Genomic DNA, 16,109 nt, shown 5'->3' on the forward strand with positions numbered 1-16,109 from the left:
CCCCTGGGCACCGGGAAATGTAATCCGTTAACTTGAGAACTTCGAGGCCGGCTGCTCCGGCTGCTCTTACAGACGGAGGAGGAGGAGGAGGAGGAGGAGGCAAGTGAGGTTCCCTCGTCGGAGAGAATCTGGGGTGTCTGCGTGTAGCCCGTGCACAGAGGCTGGGCGGAGACACGGGCTGTAATTCCCCCTAAGGACAGTCGCCGTCGGGGGCCGTCATGCGGCATCGTGTGGCGTCCGAGTCGTCACCAGCTCCGGGGCTGTGACCGTGTGTGTGAGCGCTGCACTGGGCGCCTGCAGGTGCACCGGAGGACGGGACGTGCCGGCCTGTCAGAGGCGTTAATAACGGCGCCAGAAATCAGTCAATACGTGTTCGGTGTGTTCCATGCGCTGTCCCGCGTGGTCCTCGTGACACGCACCGTCACCCCATCCTGCCGCCTTGGAGGGGCCTGAGGCCCCGAGGGGCAGGCCTGGCCACCTGAGGCCCGGGTCGTCCGGGGGCAGAGCCGGGGCGGGCGGGGACCGGGGCCGTGGGGCTCCAGACTCGGGGCCGGCTCCCTGGCAGCCCCCCCGGGCCAGGCTACGTTTCTGGGGGTTTGTGGGAGAAACACGCGTGAGTGGAGGGACAGTGACCACCAGCACGCAGTGACAACCACGGCCCCCGACCACGGTCTGTGGCGGGGTCTGGGGCAGCTGGAGGTGGCCGCTGTCATTAGCTTCCCCTCCTGGCGAGCAAGCAAGCTCTGAGTCGTTAGGGCGCATCCCCGAGGCCACAGCCGCTGAGCGGCAGAGCCGGTTGGAGCCCGGCAGTGCCTGCGGGGGTTCGGGGGTTTGGGGTTCGGGGGAAGGCTCTTGGTCTTCCAAGTGTTCGTGGGTGAGACGCTCAGCCTCTCTGGGCCTCGGCCCACCTGTCAGCCAGCGCCCTGGTCTGCGACTCGGCGGCCAGAGGCCTGGAGGTGGCCCAGGAGGGAGGGGTTGCCCCAGGAGGGAGGGGGGGGTCCGCCCCATCCTCAGCACTGGCTGGTGTGGGTGGAGTGGCCGTGGCTGTGTGGGAGTGAGAGCTTCTGGAAAGATCCGTGACACCGGGCCCTGTGACGTGGGGGCGCCCAGAAAGCACTGTGCTCTGAGGTGTCCCCTGTCCCTTGGGAATGGGGGGGAGGGCGGCTTGACCCCAAGCCCCTCGAGGCCCCCAAGCCCGAGTCAGGCCATGGGCGGGAGAGGCCAGATGCTTAGGGCACCATGGAGGGCCGCGGGGGGCTGGGGGCCCTGGGGAGGAGCTTCCCCGCCTCCCCCCCGGGGTCCCCGTGTTCGGGGAGAGGGCTGGAGCCGACTGGGCTGTAGGCACGTGGGACGTGACCCCAGCCTGCGCCCCAGACGCCGCCCAGGCAGCCGGGTTTCCTTTCCCAGCCCCGCCCCTGCCCTCTGCCCCCTCTGTGGGTGTGGCCACGCCTCTGCTCCTGCCCCTGGCAGGGCGGCCTCCCGTGAGCTCCGGTCCCAGGAGCACCCCCTCACTCGCTGTCCCCTGCCGCCCCCCGCTTTGTCCCCAGCCCCCCTGAGTGTCCCCTCCCTGGTGGCCCAGGCCTCTCCTCTCTCCTCCGGCACTTTTCCCTTCTCCCCACACGTCCAGAGCCGGAGCTCTGCACACTTCTGGGGAGTGACTGCATGGACCCGCTTTTCTGTGGGAGACCTGGGCGGCTGCGGGCACCCCCTTCTGCCCCGGAGACCCCTCTGCAGCCCGGCCTTCCAGGACCGGCAGCTGTGGCTCTGGGAGTGGCCGGGGAGCCCGTGGGCAGCCGATGGGGCTGGGGGGGATCACGGCTGGGCAGCGAGAGGCGTGTCCGTCTGTCCAGCATCTGTACTGAGGTGTAGCTCACGCGCCATGCGACCCGCCCACAGGGAGTGCGCAGGCGGCTGGTCCGTGTGCACAGAGTCGGGGACCCCCCCCAGCTCCCCCCCAGTCTAACTCGGGAGACTTTCCATCGCCCCGGGAGAAACCACACCCGTAGCTGTCCCTCCTCACCCCCCACCCCACCCCACCCGCCTCTGGCCACTGCTGGCCCCTGCCCGTCTCTGTGGGTTTGCCGCTTTGGACGCGTCTCGTGGATGAGTGACGAGGTCGCTGGGGTCTGTCCCCTTCGGCTGGTGGGACGCGTTCTCAGCCGCACGACGTGGCTCTGTGCCTCCCCGGAGGGGGGCCCCGCTCCCTGCTCCCTGGGACCAGGTGACCCTGCTCTCCTTCTGTCCCTGTCTAGGTGGGAGTGCTCGGCCTCACCGGACGCCTGGGGTCAGAGTTCGCAGCAGCCCCTTCTGTCGCTACAAGCCATCCGAGGACTCTCGGTGCTCACCCGCCGCCGTGTGCAGACCCCCCGAGCCATTTCACGTTTCCCATTTCGTTTTCAGTGGCCATTTGAGCTGTAGTCATGTCACCTCCTCCAGGGAGCCTTCCTGGCTGTCCCACTCCCCCAGGGGTAGGGCGCCTGCGCTGCTCTCCCCGTGTGCGGCTGTCTGTTGACCTGCCGGCCTCCCGAGCTCCCGGAGGGCAGGGCCCGCCGCCCGGCCTCCCTGGGACGGTGGCGGGTGGGCGTGCGTGTGGGCATGCGTGCGTGTGGGGGATGAATTGTTGCAGCGGGGGTAGGGAGGGGGCGGGGCCCCTCTCTCACTGCCCGCCCCACTATTTCTGTCCCTGATTATCTTTCTGGTGAGTGCACACACCACTTCATGGCGTTCTGAGTGGCATGCTGGATTCAAAACAGAGTAGACTAATTTTTAGAATGGTGTTAGATTTACATAAAAATTGCAAACGCAATGCAAAGTTACTAAGTACGGCCCATGCTTTGTTTAGGGTTCCGTACCTTCCCCCCATGTCACTTTCCGGCCCCAGGACCCCTCCGGCCGGCTGCAGGCTCCTCTGACCCGACTCTGTGGAAGGCCTGGGCAGCCCGGGGAGGGGTCAGGTGCACACTGCGGCCCCCCCATGGAGTTTGCTTGGACGATTGGAATTTGTGAGAATTTGAGTGTTTTTCTCGGGGTCACAGTGGGGTCGTGGGTTTGGGGAGTCGACAGAGGGGAAGTCCCCTCTCATCGCGTCCCTCCAGGGGCAGGTGCCACCGGCCCACCTGACCACGGTGACGTTGCCCTGCATCTCCTGGCCGAGGATGTCAGGTCCCCCCTCCCCGCCACGGCCCTCCCTGCCCCCGCCGCCCTCTTTGGAGGGAGGCCGCCGTGCCTCCTGGCCCAAGTGAAGAGGGTGGGAGCTGTGTCCCTCCTGGGGTGGGGCAGGGGGGCGGTGTGTGGAGGGTCCGTCAGGGTAGTCTGGAAATCTTCTGCCTGAGACGTCTCCCCGCCCCCCTGTTTAATCCAGTCACCCGATGGAGGTCTGGGTGCACTCACGCCCCTCAGGGCTGTGAGACAGCCCCTCCCCCCAGTACTCTGTGGTCCTACGTCCCAGCTGTGGTCGTCGGAGGGCCCCCGGCCGCCACACCCCATCTTGGTGGGGTCAGGGGAGCACGTCCCCACTGTCCGGCCCACGGGGGCTCTGCCCCCCGCCCCGTGTTTCCTCCCAGCCCCGAGCCAGCCAGGTCTCCCCGGGGCCCGGCTCCCTCCATGGGGGGTGTGTTTAGAGGCCCAGATCTGGGTGCTGGGCGCGGTGGGTGCTGCGGGGCCTCGCTGCCTCGAGCGGGAACGGGGGCCCTGCACGTCTGTGCCTGCCGTGCGGACCGTCGGCGCCTGCCCTCGGGGAGACTGAGTCCACTCGACGGCACGCGGTCACGGTCTGAGCCTCGCCCCTCGGACCCTCTGACCCTCCCTTGCCGATCGATACCGTTTTTCGGCGGGAACCGGCTCCCCGTTTGCCATCCCCTGACCTAACGGTTCAGTTCCGGCGCAGCTGCCCTGCGGGCTCGGACTTGGTGTCCTGGCCGCAGGAAGTGGTTTTGTGGGCCGGCGTGCGGCGTGCACGGCGGTTCCTCCTGCGCTTCCAGGAGCTCGGGGGTGGGGGGGGTGGGCGGCAGGGTCCCCTGCAGAGGCCGGGCGCCACCGCCCCCCCGAGAAGGTCCTTGACCTGCAGGGAGAGGCAGGGAGGACGGCCGGGTCCCCGCTGAGCCTGGGCAGCCCTGCCCGCGGGCGTGGGCGCGCACCTGAGCCCTGAAATCTGGAGGTGGTGCTGCCTCGGAACACACCCCAGAGGTCCGGCCTCGGCAGCCGCGCCCCCGGGGGCGCATCCTGAGAGCGCTTTTCCCTCTGCTGCGGGGCTGGGGCCCCACCAGGTGGCCCCCGCCTCCCCCAGTCCTGGGGGGGCGTGTGTGAGGAGGTGCTGGGGACCCCAGGGGGGTGGGGGCTGCTCCGGGCCCCAGTGGACTCCTCCTGCTGCCCGGGCTGGGTGTGTGCACCCAGAGGCCCTGAGTGACGGGCACGGGTGGCTGTGGGTGCCGTCGGCTGGGAGACGTCGCCCTTCCCTGGGTGTCGTGTTCTGGGGCGACCAGGATGGTTTCTGGGGTCACAGTGGCCCCGGGTGGCTGTCTGGTGGTCGCCGTCTGGGCGGCATCTGTGTGGAGGGGGGGTGCCCGCTGTCCCACTGGCCCGAGCCCGGCCCGGCCGCAGCCTGGGGGGCCGTCTGGGGGCAGGCACAGGCAGGGGTGTGTCGGCCTGCCCTCCGCCGGCTGGGCAGTTCGGCCTTTCTAGCTGTGAGCGACCTGGGAAGTTAAAAAGATGTGCAAACCTTCAAACCACAGAGCCCAGAGCCTCCCTCTTGGGAGGACAGCCTGTGACTGACTGCCCACAGGGCCGCCCCAGGGTGCACGGCCAGAGGGTTGTCCCCGTGTCCCCGGCATGGGGCGGCGGGGTGGGGTCGGAGAGCCCAGCCGTCCCCAGGGGCCCTGCCCGCCTGCCCTGGGCGTTCCTCCAGGGCCTCCCTGGGCCTGTCCTGGGGCCTGGTGGGCTCCTGCCCAGGGGCTGGCTTCTGTCCCCCCCAGAGAGGAGGGTCGGAGGCAGACAGGGGGACCGGACAGGAGGCCATTTGGAAGGCCTGTGGCCTGTCAGGGGGGTGGCGGTCAGCGGCAGCAGCCCCGGGCCCCCCCCTTGGCCCCTCCCGGGCCAGCGTGTGGCCGGCACGCTGGGCCCGCCGCGTGAGGAAGGAAGGCGGCGTTGTGTTTGACGGCCGTTGCCTAAGAACGCGGGGAGGGGGTGGCTCCCATCCAAGGTCGATCTTCGGAGAGTTAAGGTGGGGTGTGAGGTGGGTGCGGGGTGGAGGGGGCGGGTGGCGGTTAGGGACCCCAAGGTGCCGGACCCAGGGGCGGAATTTCAAGAAGTGAGGAGGGCTCCTGGTCACCGCGGCCCCTCCCGCCCAGCCCGCTGGCCGCAGATGGGGCTTGGCTGCGGCCGGCACGTTGCTGGGGAGGAAGTGGAGTGAGCCAGCTGCCGGCGAGCCAGGCCGGGGTGGGGGGGCAGGTGGTGCCGTGGGCAGGGTGGGGGCGCACGGGGGCGGGGCCGCCCCGTGTCCGGATGTCACACCCTGCCAGGAGGGGGGGCCTGTGCCAAGGTGTCAGTGTCTGTCTGGAGGCGCAGGGGCGTGGCCTGGGGGGGTTGGTGGGCATGCGGGGGCTTTCACCGGGCTGCCCAGGGGCCGCGCTCTAAGCTGACCACCTAGAATTGTGTCTCTGGCAGTGGACAGGCCCTGGACGAACAGCCCACAGCCCCGTCTGCAGCCAGAACAGGGTGCCCCCAGGGGAGGGTGGGCGGGAGCAGCCCGGGGACCACACCGGAGAGCTGAGAGGGAGGGCGGGCCACCGGGAAGCCCTGGGCAGCGGTGGCCCCCGGAAGGGAGGTGCCGGGCACCAAAGGTTGGAGCCGGCTCTGCCTTCTTGAGGGCAGGCCGGCTGGTTCTCGGAGGACCCGGGATTCTTGGGGATCCCGTGGCCACAAGGCATCAAGAGAAGGGGAGACGGGGCCTCCCGCCAGCAGCCGCCCTGTGAGCTTGGAAAACACCCACCTGACCCTTTGTGGTCACGCGGCCACCTCCTGGGTTCGGAGACCTGGCCATGGGGGTGAGTGAGCCCTGGGTGGGAGGGGTCCCATCGGCGTGGCCCAAGGGTGCACAGCGCGGTGGGGGCTGGGCTGACCGGGGGCGCGTGGGGGGCTGTCCAGGGAGAGGGTGGCTGCAGGCATCGGGACAAGTGCTGGGTGCCAGGGGTGTGGGTGGTGGCTGCCGCCTCCTCCCTGGAGGGGCCACTTTGTCCCCGCTGTGCAGAGGAGTTCATGGAGGGCCAGAGAGTGGCCCCCGTCCCTGGCCCCCCTGCCCGCTGCTTTTGGGCTTAGGTGTTCAGAGGATGGACACGGCCCTGCTACCCACTCTCGGGTCCCCTCTGGGGACCCCTGACCGCTCTCTTCTGGCCCATGCTCTGGGGGAACCACAGCCCTCCCGGCGCCTCCAGAGACCGCCCCGCACTGGCTCATCCTGCAACCCCAATCCGCAGGTTCCTCGTCCACAGGCTCCCCGCTGGGCCTGCGGCTGCTTCCCCTTCCCCGCCCTCCCGCCTGCCCGCCTTCCCGGGGAGAGGGAGGCCGCCTCACCTCACATCCTGTCGCCCGGGCTCAGCCACACGGACTTCGCCGCTGCCTCAGAGCACGGCTGCGGTTGGCACCCGGGCCTCCCCGAGTCAGGCCAGGCCAGTGCTGCTGCCAGCATCCCTGGTCACATCCCCGGGGAGGCCTGTGTCCCCTCCCCTGCACTCTGGCCAGCCATGGCCAGGTGGGGCGGGAAGGGTCCAATGGAACGATGATAGGACACCGGCCTGGGACTCCAACCAACCGTCCGGGACCTGCAGGGCGGTTGGGCAGGGGGCGTGTCTCTGACCCTCGTCCCCGCGCTGGGCCCGGGGCCTCGATAGAGGCCCTTGGAGGCGAGAGGCAGGTGCCTGCCCCCCGCCCCCCCGCCCCCCCCAGGCTGCCCGGCACGCGAGGCCAACGCCCATCGCCTCATTTAAAGTCGGGCGAGTGCGCCTTTCACGATCCACTGCTTAGCCGTGTGATTGAAACTCGTTAAGTGACTTGTTGGCGCTGAGTCATCCATCGGGAGAGCCCCGTGCGGCCTCGCCGGCTCCGCCGCTCACGCCGGGGACCAGGACGGGCTGGGCTCCGTCTCTCTCCCGGAGGTTCCCGCGTCTCGATCAGGTCAGGGAGGTGCTGCACCTGCCACCCCCGCACCCGCAGGGAGACCCCCGGGTCCCGGTGGGGGAGCCGGTGGCTGCGTCCCTGGGGACCGGCCAACCGCTGGCACACACCGCGTGCCACGCAGACGTCTCGGCCGCCCCGAACCCCGAGCTTCCAGGCCGTGGCGGTGGCCGCGGGGGCGTGGGGGACGCCGGCTCCCTGCCCGCCGCTGCCGGTTGTGCCGCACGCGGAGGCCGCCCCGCTGCGTCGGCCGTGAGATCTTGGTGACGAGAAGGGCCCGTTGTGACCTATTTGTGAAGTATTTCGGAATCACTTACACGAGTGTCGTCCTAAATTCTGGGTAATTAGAAGACATAAACCCTGTTCTGTGATTATTTCTGTTCGCCGACATAACCTGAATTAGAGCTCTCTCGTGTAGGCGTTTCGGAAGGGAGCCGCTCTGACAAAAACACGGCAGGCGCGGACTCTCGCCCGGCAGCCGGCGCCGGCGTGGGGCCTGTGTGCCCCGGGGCCGCGCCGACCCTGCGGCGGGCAGGCCCTGTCCCCTGCCGGCGGCGGCAGAGGCGTGAGCCCACAGAAGTGGTTAAGCTCCTGGGCTCCGACTGGAGGCGGGTGAGCAGCACCCGCCCAGCGCCCCCCACCCCCCACCCCCCAAGCTGGGGCGCAGCCGGCACCTGGCCGGCAGGTGAGCCTGGTGCTCCAGATGAGGGGCGCGCATGGACGCCCCCAGGTGAGGAAGGCGGGGTCTGCCCACTCAGGGGTGTTCCTCCGCCGCTCCGTAGCCGCGCCGGTGGGCAGGCGGGGGCGGGGGCGTGGGCGGGGCGCCAGCGTTGCCGTGAGTGGCCGAGTTTGCACAGCAGCTCCGGCGGGTCGGGGGGGACTCGAAAGAGGCGACTCCTTCTGCCCGTGTTGGAGTCGTGGCCGCCGTCTCGGGCCACGGGGGGCCCAGCCCGTTGGCGTCCTTGCTGTCGGCAGAGCGGCCGCCTCCAGCTGCCGGTGGGGGCGGCGTCCCGGCTCCTTGCCCCCTGGTCCGCGCCCCCCACCCCTCTCTCCCTCTGTCTCCCTCGGGTGACTCCGCGCCGCGGTGTGATCTCGGCTTCGCCCCTCTGCTCGGACGCGTCCCGCCTCCCGCCCCCGATGGGTGAGAGAGGGACAGGTGTGGGCGGCAGAGGCCGACGGGAGCATTCTGGGCCAGGGCAGGTGTAGGGGCACACAGGTGCGCTCCGTCCGGGATGGGCGGGGCGCCCGGCCAAGCCCAGCAGCGGCCAGAGGAGCAGGGAGGAGGCCCCGCCCCCTCAGAGGCCGTGGGTGGGAGGGAACGCGGGTGGGAGCCCCAGGGAGGGCGGGTGTCCCCGCGGGTTTCAGGTGTAGAAGTGCCCCCCCCCCCGCCCGCCGCCGAGGTCTGTGCTGGAGACGCAGCTGGGGATGCACCTGGTCCTGGGCGAGAAGTGTCTCCCAGGGACCACAGGGGAAGCGTGGGCCCCCTGAAATCTGGGGGGGTGAGGGGCCAAGCGGGGAGTCTTGGAGGGGCTGCTGTGCGGCAAAGCGTCCAGGGAAGGAGGTCCAGCGCCCCCCACGCGGGGCCCGCAGACCAGGCCTGGGTAACGTGCCCCTCGGCCCGGAGACGGGGGTGGGGCGGTTTCGAGGGCCCCCGGGCAGCAAAGAGACAGCAGGTGCCCAGGGTGGTGCCGGGTGGCCAGCCAGAGACGGGGCGCCACAGGACCGTGGCGGACCTGCCTCAGGTTTCCAGAACCCTCCATGAGAAGGGTGCCTGGAGGGAGTGTCCTGGGCTATGACTCTACCCTCAGCGAGGAATTTCCCGGCCCGGAGACCCCCCTCCTGTGGCCCCGGTGGCTGGCTGTGCTCCCGGGAGGGAGGCGGCACCCAATGCCCAGGGTCCGGTGGAGGCGCTGGGGCCCCCGCCCGGCAAATGGGCTGTCGGTGGCTGCACCCTCGGCCAGGGTGGGCCCGGGCACCACTGTGGGGGCTCCTCCTCCCACCCCAGCATGCCCAGCCCTGGCCGTCCCGTGTCCTGTGCTGTCACCAGGGGAGCAGCTGCTCTGGCCGATGGTCCCCCACGTCACCAAGGGTCTCCCCTTGTCAGGGGGGCAGGGTGTGAGTTCACAGGGAAGCCCTGAGCCCTGGATGCACGGTCGGGTGCTGCCCCGCCCCTCAGGGTGCCGGGCCCACCAGGTCTCCGGCACTGTCCCCTGGGCCCCGCCAGCTTTGGCCAGGGAGCCGAGGGGCAGCTGTCAGGGGGGAGTGGGAGCTGGAGGCAAGGACAAGCTGGTGAGAGGGGACGCCATGCTGCCCGCCGTCCTGGCTAAGAGGGCTGGCCGGCTCCAAGTGGACACCGCTGGGACTGCTGAGCGTTGGCCCAGCACCCAAGGGGCCCGGGGCTGGGTGCGGGGGACCTGCAGGTGCCTCCCTGCTGTGAATGCCCGGATGCCCGGGCTCGGGCGCTTACCCGGTTAAACCTCGCGGATGAGGCCAGAGCCAGGGGCTCCCCAGGGGGGAGTGTGCTCAGGTGGCCGAGGTCCAGCAGCCTTTCCTGCAGGGTCAGGGGCCCTAGCACCTCCTGGGGGGTGGGGGTGTCACATGCTCGACAGGGGCTTTGGGTGGCCCTTCCTCCTCGGTGGGAGCAGTTACAGAATTCAGTTTCCTCTGGAACTGGGAGGGGAGTCCCCCAGGGCCACAGGCTGGCCGTCTGGGGCCTTTTCCAGGTCCCTGAGGCCTTGGGCTGGGTGCCGCAGCTGCGGCCAGCTCTGCTGCCCTCTCCAGGCCGGGGCGGAGGCCGCCGTGCTGTTCGCCAACCTGTCCGTCTGGTTAAGCCAGGTCCCACGCCTGCTTTCGGAGTCCTGCCCTCCCCCCGGGGAAGGTGCTGCCAGACCTTGGGCGGGCGGCTGGGTCGGGCGGCAGCTGCCACGGCCTCACGGGACGAGGCGCTGGGGCCGGAGCCGGGGCCGGAGCCGGGACAGGGGTGCGCCCCGGAGGCAGCGTCCGGGGCCAGCCTTCCCTCTGCTGCGCGTGGGATCCTGGCCGAGGGCCACGCACCGCAAGGCCACGTTGGCGAGTTCCTCCCGTCCCAGAGGTGCTGGGTGCCCCTCCGGAGACGGGGAGCCGAGGTCCCGAGCGTGCTGGGGGACATGCCACGGCGTCGGGACCTCAGACCTGCAGACGCCCCGCTGAGCGATGGCCCTCTCCCTTGGCAGGTGACTCCGGGCTGGGCGTGTGACTCGGGGCTCGTGAGTGAGGGCCTGTCTGTTCGCAGGGTGCTCTGGGGGCAGGCCTGTGTGCAGTGTGGGCTTCCCCCACCCCGAGGCCCAGCCGCACACCCAGCCCGTCGTGTGCAACGGGGTGTGGCATGTTCCGGGTACATCGGGCTCTCGGGCCACCAGGGCTGGGCAGCGGGGGCCTCTCTCAGCCAAACTTGGATGGAGACTCGAGTTAGGCGTCAGGTCCAGGACGTGGCTGCTGGGGTCCGAAGATGCGGAGGCTGGAGGGTGGGGGGCACCCGACGCCCCCCACGCCCCAGCAGTGGCTCCCGGCTGCTTCTCAGCGCAGGGGGTGCCGAGTCGGTCTGATTGGCTGCTGTGGGAGCCGGTGCTGATTCTGGCCGCTTGGGGGTCCGGCTGGGGCAGGGCTCTGGAGGGCCAGCCTCGGCTGTGGGGGTGGGGAGGGCGCTCCCCCGAGGGCAGGAGGAACTGATTTGGAACCAGGAGCCGCTGCTCCCAGTGGGGCCCTGGGCCCGAGCGGCCCGGGAGGGGAGGGCGAGGTGGATCGGCTCCTGTGTCCACGGTACCAGCTGCTCAGGCCGCAGCGGGCGGAGGGGCGAGTGGGGCCGAGAGGTGGTGCAGGGAGGGAGGGCCTGCTGGGGACGGCCCCCCACTGGTGGCCCTGCCTCAGTGGGTGGCCCGGTGGGAGGCCCGGGGCCTGCGGTGCCTGCGGCCCAGTCCTTGGCGGCCCCCGGCGTCCGGCGGCATGGAGGTCCCGTGGGACTGAGGCAGCGAGCCTGGGAACCAAGCCGACCTGGACGTGGGGTCAGGCGGGGACAGGGCGAGGCGGTGAGGACGCACGCAGGAAGTCGGTTCTGGGGGCCGGGGGGCCCCGTGCAGCTGCCCCCCGGGGAGGTGGGGGCTGCGGGCGCTGGCAGCTGCAGCGTGGTCTCCGAGCTTGTGTTTTGGGATGTGAATCCTTCTGAGGGTTAATGTCACCGGGCGCCGTGAGCCGCACTTCCCACGCCTGCCCTGTTCCCGGTGGGAGACGGAGACACAGCCCCTCCTCGCCGGCCCCAGGGGCCTCAGTGGCGCCCCCTGCTTCCAGCCACCGCTCACACACGGTGCTGTCCCTTAATCACCTGTGCGGGGAGGCGGCCCATGGGGGGGCGGCCCCATGTGGGGGCCCCGGTGCGTGTGGCTCCCTCCCCGCCGCCCTGCCAGAGCTGGGGTGCGTGGGGCCCACGCTGGCCTGCTCGCTCCTTACAGACGCTGCGCGGAGGGGGGTCCGCACTCGCACCGTCGGCCCTCCGAGAGCTCCTGTTCTGAAACCGGGTTGCTTCACCCCAAAGTCTTCCGGCTGGCGGCGCCTGTGGCCTCCCGAGAGGGCCGCCGGCTTGTCCCTGTGCCCTCGCGTCCCCAGGCGGGCTGTCTCTCTGAGGGGCAGCACCTGTCGGCTCCAGGCTCCTGCGGGCCGTTCTCTGCGCCTCCCCCGTGGGGGTGGGGCAGCCCTCGCTGGACGCGTCCTCACGCACGCAGGAGGCGGGGGTGCGAGCGGTGCGGGTGCGTGCGTGCATCTGAGCCCAAGTGCGGGAGTGCTCGTGGGTAGAGAGAGTCCCGGTGCGCCGGGTGCCAGGGAGGGCTTCCTGGAGGAGGAGACTTCTGTGACTCGCGAAAAGTCCGTCCTATCCGAAGGCAAGGAGGGGCGTTTGTAAACAGACCGGGTGGCCGAGCCGCGGTTTGCTTGGCAGAGGCCACGGGGCTGTCGGTGAGGAGGAAGCGTGTGTTCCTGGGGCTCCTCCTCTGGCCTGAGTGAGGGGTGGGGGCGGGGAGGGGCGCAGGAGGAGGGAGGGTGCACTGGGTGGGGGTGCGGGCGTGCAGGTTTGGTGTGGCGCACGTGTGAGGCCCGCAGGTGAGGGTGCGGCGATGCCAGGGCTGCTGGCCCGGCCCCGCCCTCCAGGTTGGCCGCACCCTCTCCAGCCCCATAACTGTGGGGACCCTGGGGCGGCCCCTCCACCCGCCCCCTCCGTCTACCCGAGCCAGGGCGTGCCAGGGCGGGCTGCGCCCATGGGCACGAGGGCTCCTGGGCCGTCCCCACCTGCCGGGTGAACGGGCCAGTGAGGCGAAGGGGCGTGGGGGGAAGGGCGGCCCCACCACTGTGGCTGGGGCCACGCTCCCCCACGTGGGGTGGGGCTGCAGTCCCCCACCTGGCGCCTCAGGCTGTGTCTGTGCACACGGCTCCCAGCTGGGGCTGAGAGGCCTGCGGCGCGTGGGGGTGCGGGGGTGCACGGGGGTGCGGGGGCGTGGGCTCAGTGCCCTGGCCCGCCCCTGCACTGCCCCCCAGAGTCACTGGGGGGACCTCGGTTCTCAGGCTCTGGGGTCTGGGAGCCCCGTCGGAGTCCTGCGTTAGGGGTCCCCGAGAGCCTCGGTGTGGGGTGCTCACTGCTCTTTGGTGCCAGAAGTTAAATCCATTAGCATGCCTCAGACTGCCGTCTAGTAACCCATCACACGCGTGCACACGCAGCATATTTTTAAACGTCACTTGTCACATCTCCCGCCCACCCCCACGGAGAGAAGCATTCTGTGAGGCCGGCCCTGGCCGCGTGTGGCCGTGGGTGGGTGTGATGGCGGGCAGCGGGGGCCCTCGGCGCCTGGAGCCCTCGGGGGCGCCCTGGAGCCAGCGTGGAGGAGCCGAGGGTGGCTGGGGCCTGGATGTAGTTTTGATGTTGTGGGTCCCCCAGAAGGGTCTGGGGGGGGGCCCAAGGGTTCCTGGTTCCATGTCAGGAGAGATTTCCCTGCTGTGGAGGGTGGGGGTTGTTTTCAGAGTAAATTTTTAAAATCTGAATCCTTTTATTTTAAAATTTAATTTTGAAACTTAGTTTGCTGTGGAGTAGTCGTCAGCGTATTCAGGGTCCAGGTTGCAGAAGGGTTGAAGCGTGGGGTGGTTCCCCAGCACCCCGCCCCCTATCCTCTCCTGTAGCTGGTGGCAGCCCATTCCTCGGGCGCGAGCCCCCCCCCCCCGTGCTCCGCCCCCGCCAGCCTGCACCCCGCACTGGGCGCGGTCTCCTCTGCTCCCGCCCGCCTGTCTGTGCGTCTCTGCCCGCTGGTTCCTTCTGGCCGGGTCTGGGGAAAGCACCGTGTCCAGCCACGCCCTTTCCTGGAGCGCGGAGGGCCCCGGGCAGGCGGCTCCTCGGGACTGCCAGCCTGCCGGGTGGCTGCCACCTTCCGGGGGGGCTTCCCGGGCCATCGCTGTCTGTCCCCCTTTTCGGAGTTCAGAGCCGCGTCTCCCCCGCACCCCGGCAGGTGCCCGTGGAACACCGGCGGACGGCAGCAGTGGTCGCTCCTGGCCGTGCGGGGCCCGGGTGTCAGGCTTTCTCGCCCTGGGTTACCCCGGGCTGGTGGGCGATTCCCGAGCACGAGAGGAGGACAGCGCCGAGTGTGGGGGGGCTCCACCACGGCCCGTCCCCTCTGCCTGCGGAGCCGCCCTGTGGTCAGCCCAGCTGGGGGACCCGTGCGGGACTCCGCAGTCCCCACCCTGGGGGCTGCCTGGGACGGAGGCAGGGAGCACTGGGAGGCTTCCGGGTTTTATTTGTTTGTTGACTGGACAGGCGCTTTGTAGCAGAGGCTGAAGGCCCTGTCCTGGGCGCCCCTCTCCCCTCCCCCAGCTGACCGGCGGTGCTGGCCGGCCCGCAGGAGTGCTCGGGGCTGGGCCTGCGCCCGGCCCCAGCTGCGCCGCGTTAGGAAAGGCGGGTGCAGGAGGGACAGGTGTTCCGGGGGCTTGAAGACTCCTCTCACCTGGGGGCTGCTTAAGGCCCCAAGTTCTCTAAAGTGCACCTCGCTCGCCATTCCCGCCCTTCCAGGCGGCGTGCTGGGTGGGGAACATGGGGGGGGGGCACCTGAGGGGGTGGGGAGGGGTTGGAACGCCTCTGTGTGTGGGGGGGTGCAGTCCCGTAGGGCAGGTGGCTGTTCCTGGGGGAGGCGGGCTAGGCCCCTGCGTTCCTGGGGTGTTTTCGCTGCACTGTTGGTCCGTCTCGGGGGAGCACGGGTCCTGCCCTGAGACAGAGGGGAGCTGGGGCTGTGGGTGTGGGCAGGCGGGGGAGGTTGGGAAGGGCGGGGGAGGGGGAAACACTTCTCAGAACCCGTCTCCTTGCAGCCGGCCCCTCTGCCTCAGGGTGGTCGCAGGTGTAGCGGGAGAGCCCCTGGCACATGCCCAGGTGGACAGAGACGTGGGGGTGTCCTCACTGTGTTCCCTCTGACCCTGGGCCCCTCGGCCTTGCCCTTCCTCAAAGGACCTGATGGGGGCGAGGCCTGCTCAGGCACGGGGTGTGGGGGGGTGCTCTGCCCTGGGCCCACCCGGCCCCTGCGAGTGGGCGGTCAGTCCCGGCACGCATTCCAGGGCCTCGTTCCGCTGCGTGTTTATCGCTGTGAGACAGGGGCTGGACCCAGCTGGCCTCGGCCTCTGGTTTTGTAAGTAGTGCTCTTTGGGCCCCTGGCCACGCCGGTTTCCGGTTTCACGGCTGCAGCCGGGCTGAAAAGTGGCGACAGAGACCTCAGCCACCAGGCCTGGGACCTCATAGCTTGGCTCCTGGCAGGGCCGGCTGTCGGAGCCCTGGGCCTCCGGCGGTCGCAGCCCTCTAGGCCCCAGTGCATTTGGAGAACAGCCTGTTCTCCGACAGCGGCCGGCGGCCCCCTCTCTGCCTCAGGCACTGGGGCCAAGCTGCAGCAGGACCTCCGAGGAGGGGCGCCGGGACTGGAGGGATGGACGCATTACTAGAGGCCTGTGCCCAGGAGGGGGGTGGCCGGGCTGCCTGGGGTCGAGGCACGCGGAGGCTCAGGAGTCCAGTGAGACCGGTGTGTGTCCTGCCTCCCCTGACTCAGTTTCCCTGTCTGTTGGTCGGTTTCAGGGTGGCTGGGCTCTCAGTGGCCGTGACCGGGACGAGTGGCACCTGGGGTGGGGAGAGCAGGGGTTGCCCGAGATCTGGGGCCCCGTGTCAGCGTTGGGGCACCAGGAGGCCCCGGGGGGAACAGTGAAGGCAGCGTCTGCATGGGGCGCGTCCCCTGAGCTTGGTGGGACCATGAGTCCCTGGGGACGAGTCCCCAAGGGAGGAACCCCAGGCCTCCCACTAGAGGAGAGCCCCAGTGGCCGTGGCCTTGGAGGAATTGCCCCCAGTGCTCACGGCCCGGCCCAGGGGCCATGTGCTCCGGCAGGGCTCGTGGGCAGGTCCGTGCACTGTGCCGGGGGGAGCTGTCCCGTCGCTGGCTCTCGGGCTCTCCGGGCCGAGGCCCCTGTGCGCACCCTCCCTCCCTCCCCTCACGGAACCAGGGTGACGACGGGTCTGTGCCAGCCACCACTGGAGCGGCCCTGGAAGGCTGCGCCCCCTTTGCCCACCTCAGGGGCCTGTGTCCTGACAGGGTGGTCGCAGGCCCCACACGAGGGGCCCGCCCTGTCGGAAGTCCCAGACGACGTGCCGAATGGGATGCTGGGATCTGGGGGGCACCTGGAGGAGAGGCACTGGGATGGGAGGTGTCGGGACCTAGGGGTGCTGGGCCCCACGGTGGGGCTGGCTGGAGCCTGGGGTTGGGGAGCCCCCAGGGTGGGGGTCTCATCCGGACGTCCCAGGGTCTGGCTTCTTGCCGGGTGGAGAAGGGGCTCTGGGGGGCCCTGTGGCCACCTGGGCCGGCCTGGCAGGAGGGGGGCGGGAGGCGGGAGGCGCAGAGGCGGGGCCT

The 16,109-nt window shown here is 70.2% G+C and overlaps 1 protein-coding gene across 1 annotated transcript in view; it reads left to right on the plus strand.

The window, feature by feature from the left end:
- GRAMD4 (GRAM domain containing 4) overlaps window positions 1-16,109 on the plus strand; it is a 49,211-nt gene that overhangs the window by 3,166 nt on the left and 29,936 nt on the right. The window lies entirely within an intron of this gene.

This window comes from Phyllostomus discolor, chromosome 2 (genome assembly GCF_004126475.2).
Source record: "Phyllostomus discolor isolate MPI-MPIP mPhyDis1 chromosome 2, mPhyDis1.pri.v3, whole genome shotgun sequence".
Taxonomy (NCBI): domain Eukaryota; kingdom Metazoa; phylum Chordata; class Mammalia; order Chiroptera; family Phyllostomidae; genus Phyllostomus; species Phyllostomus discolor.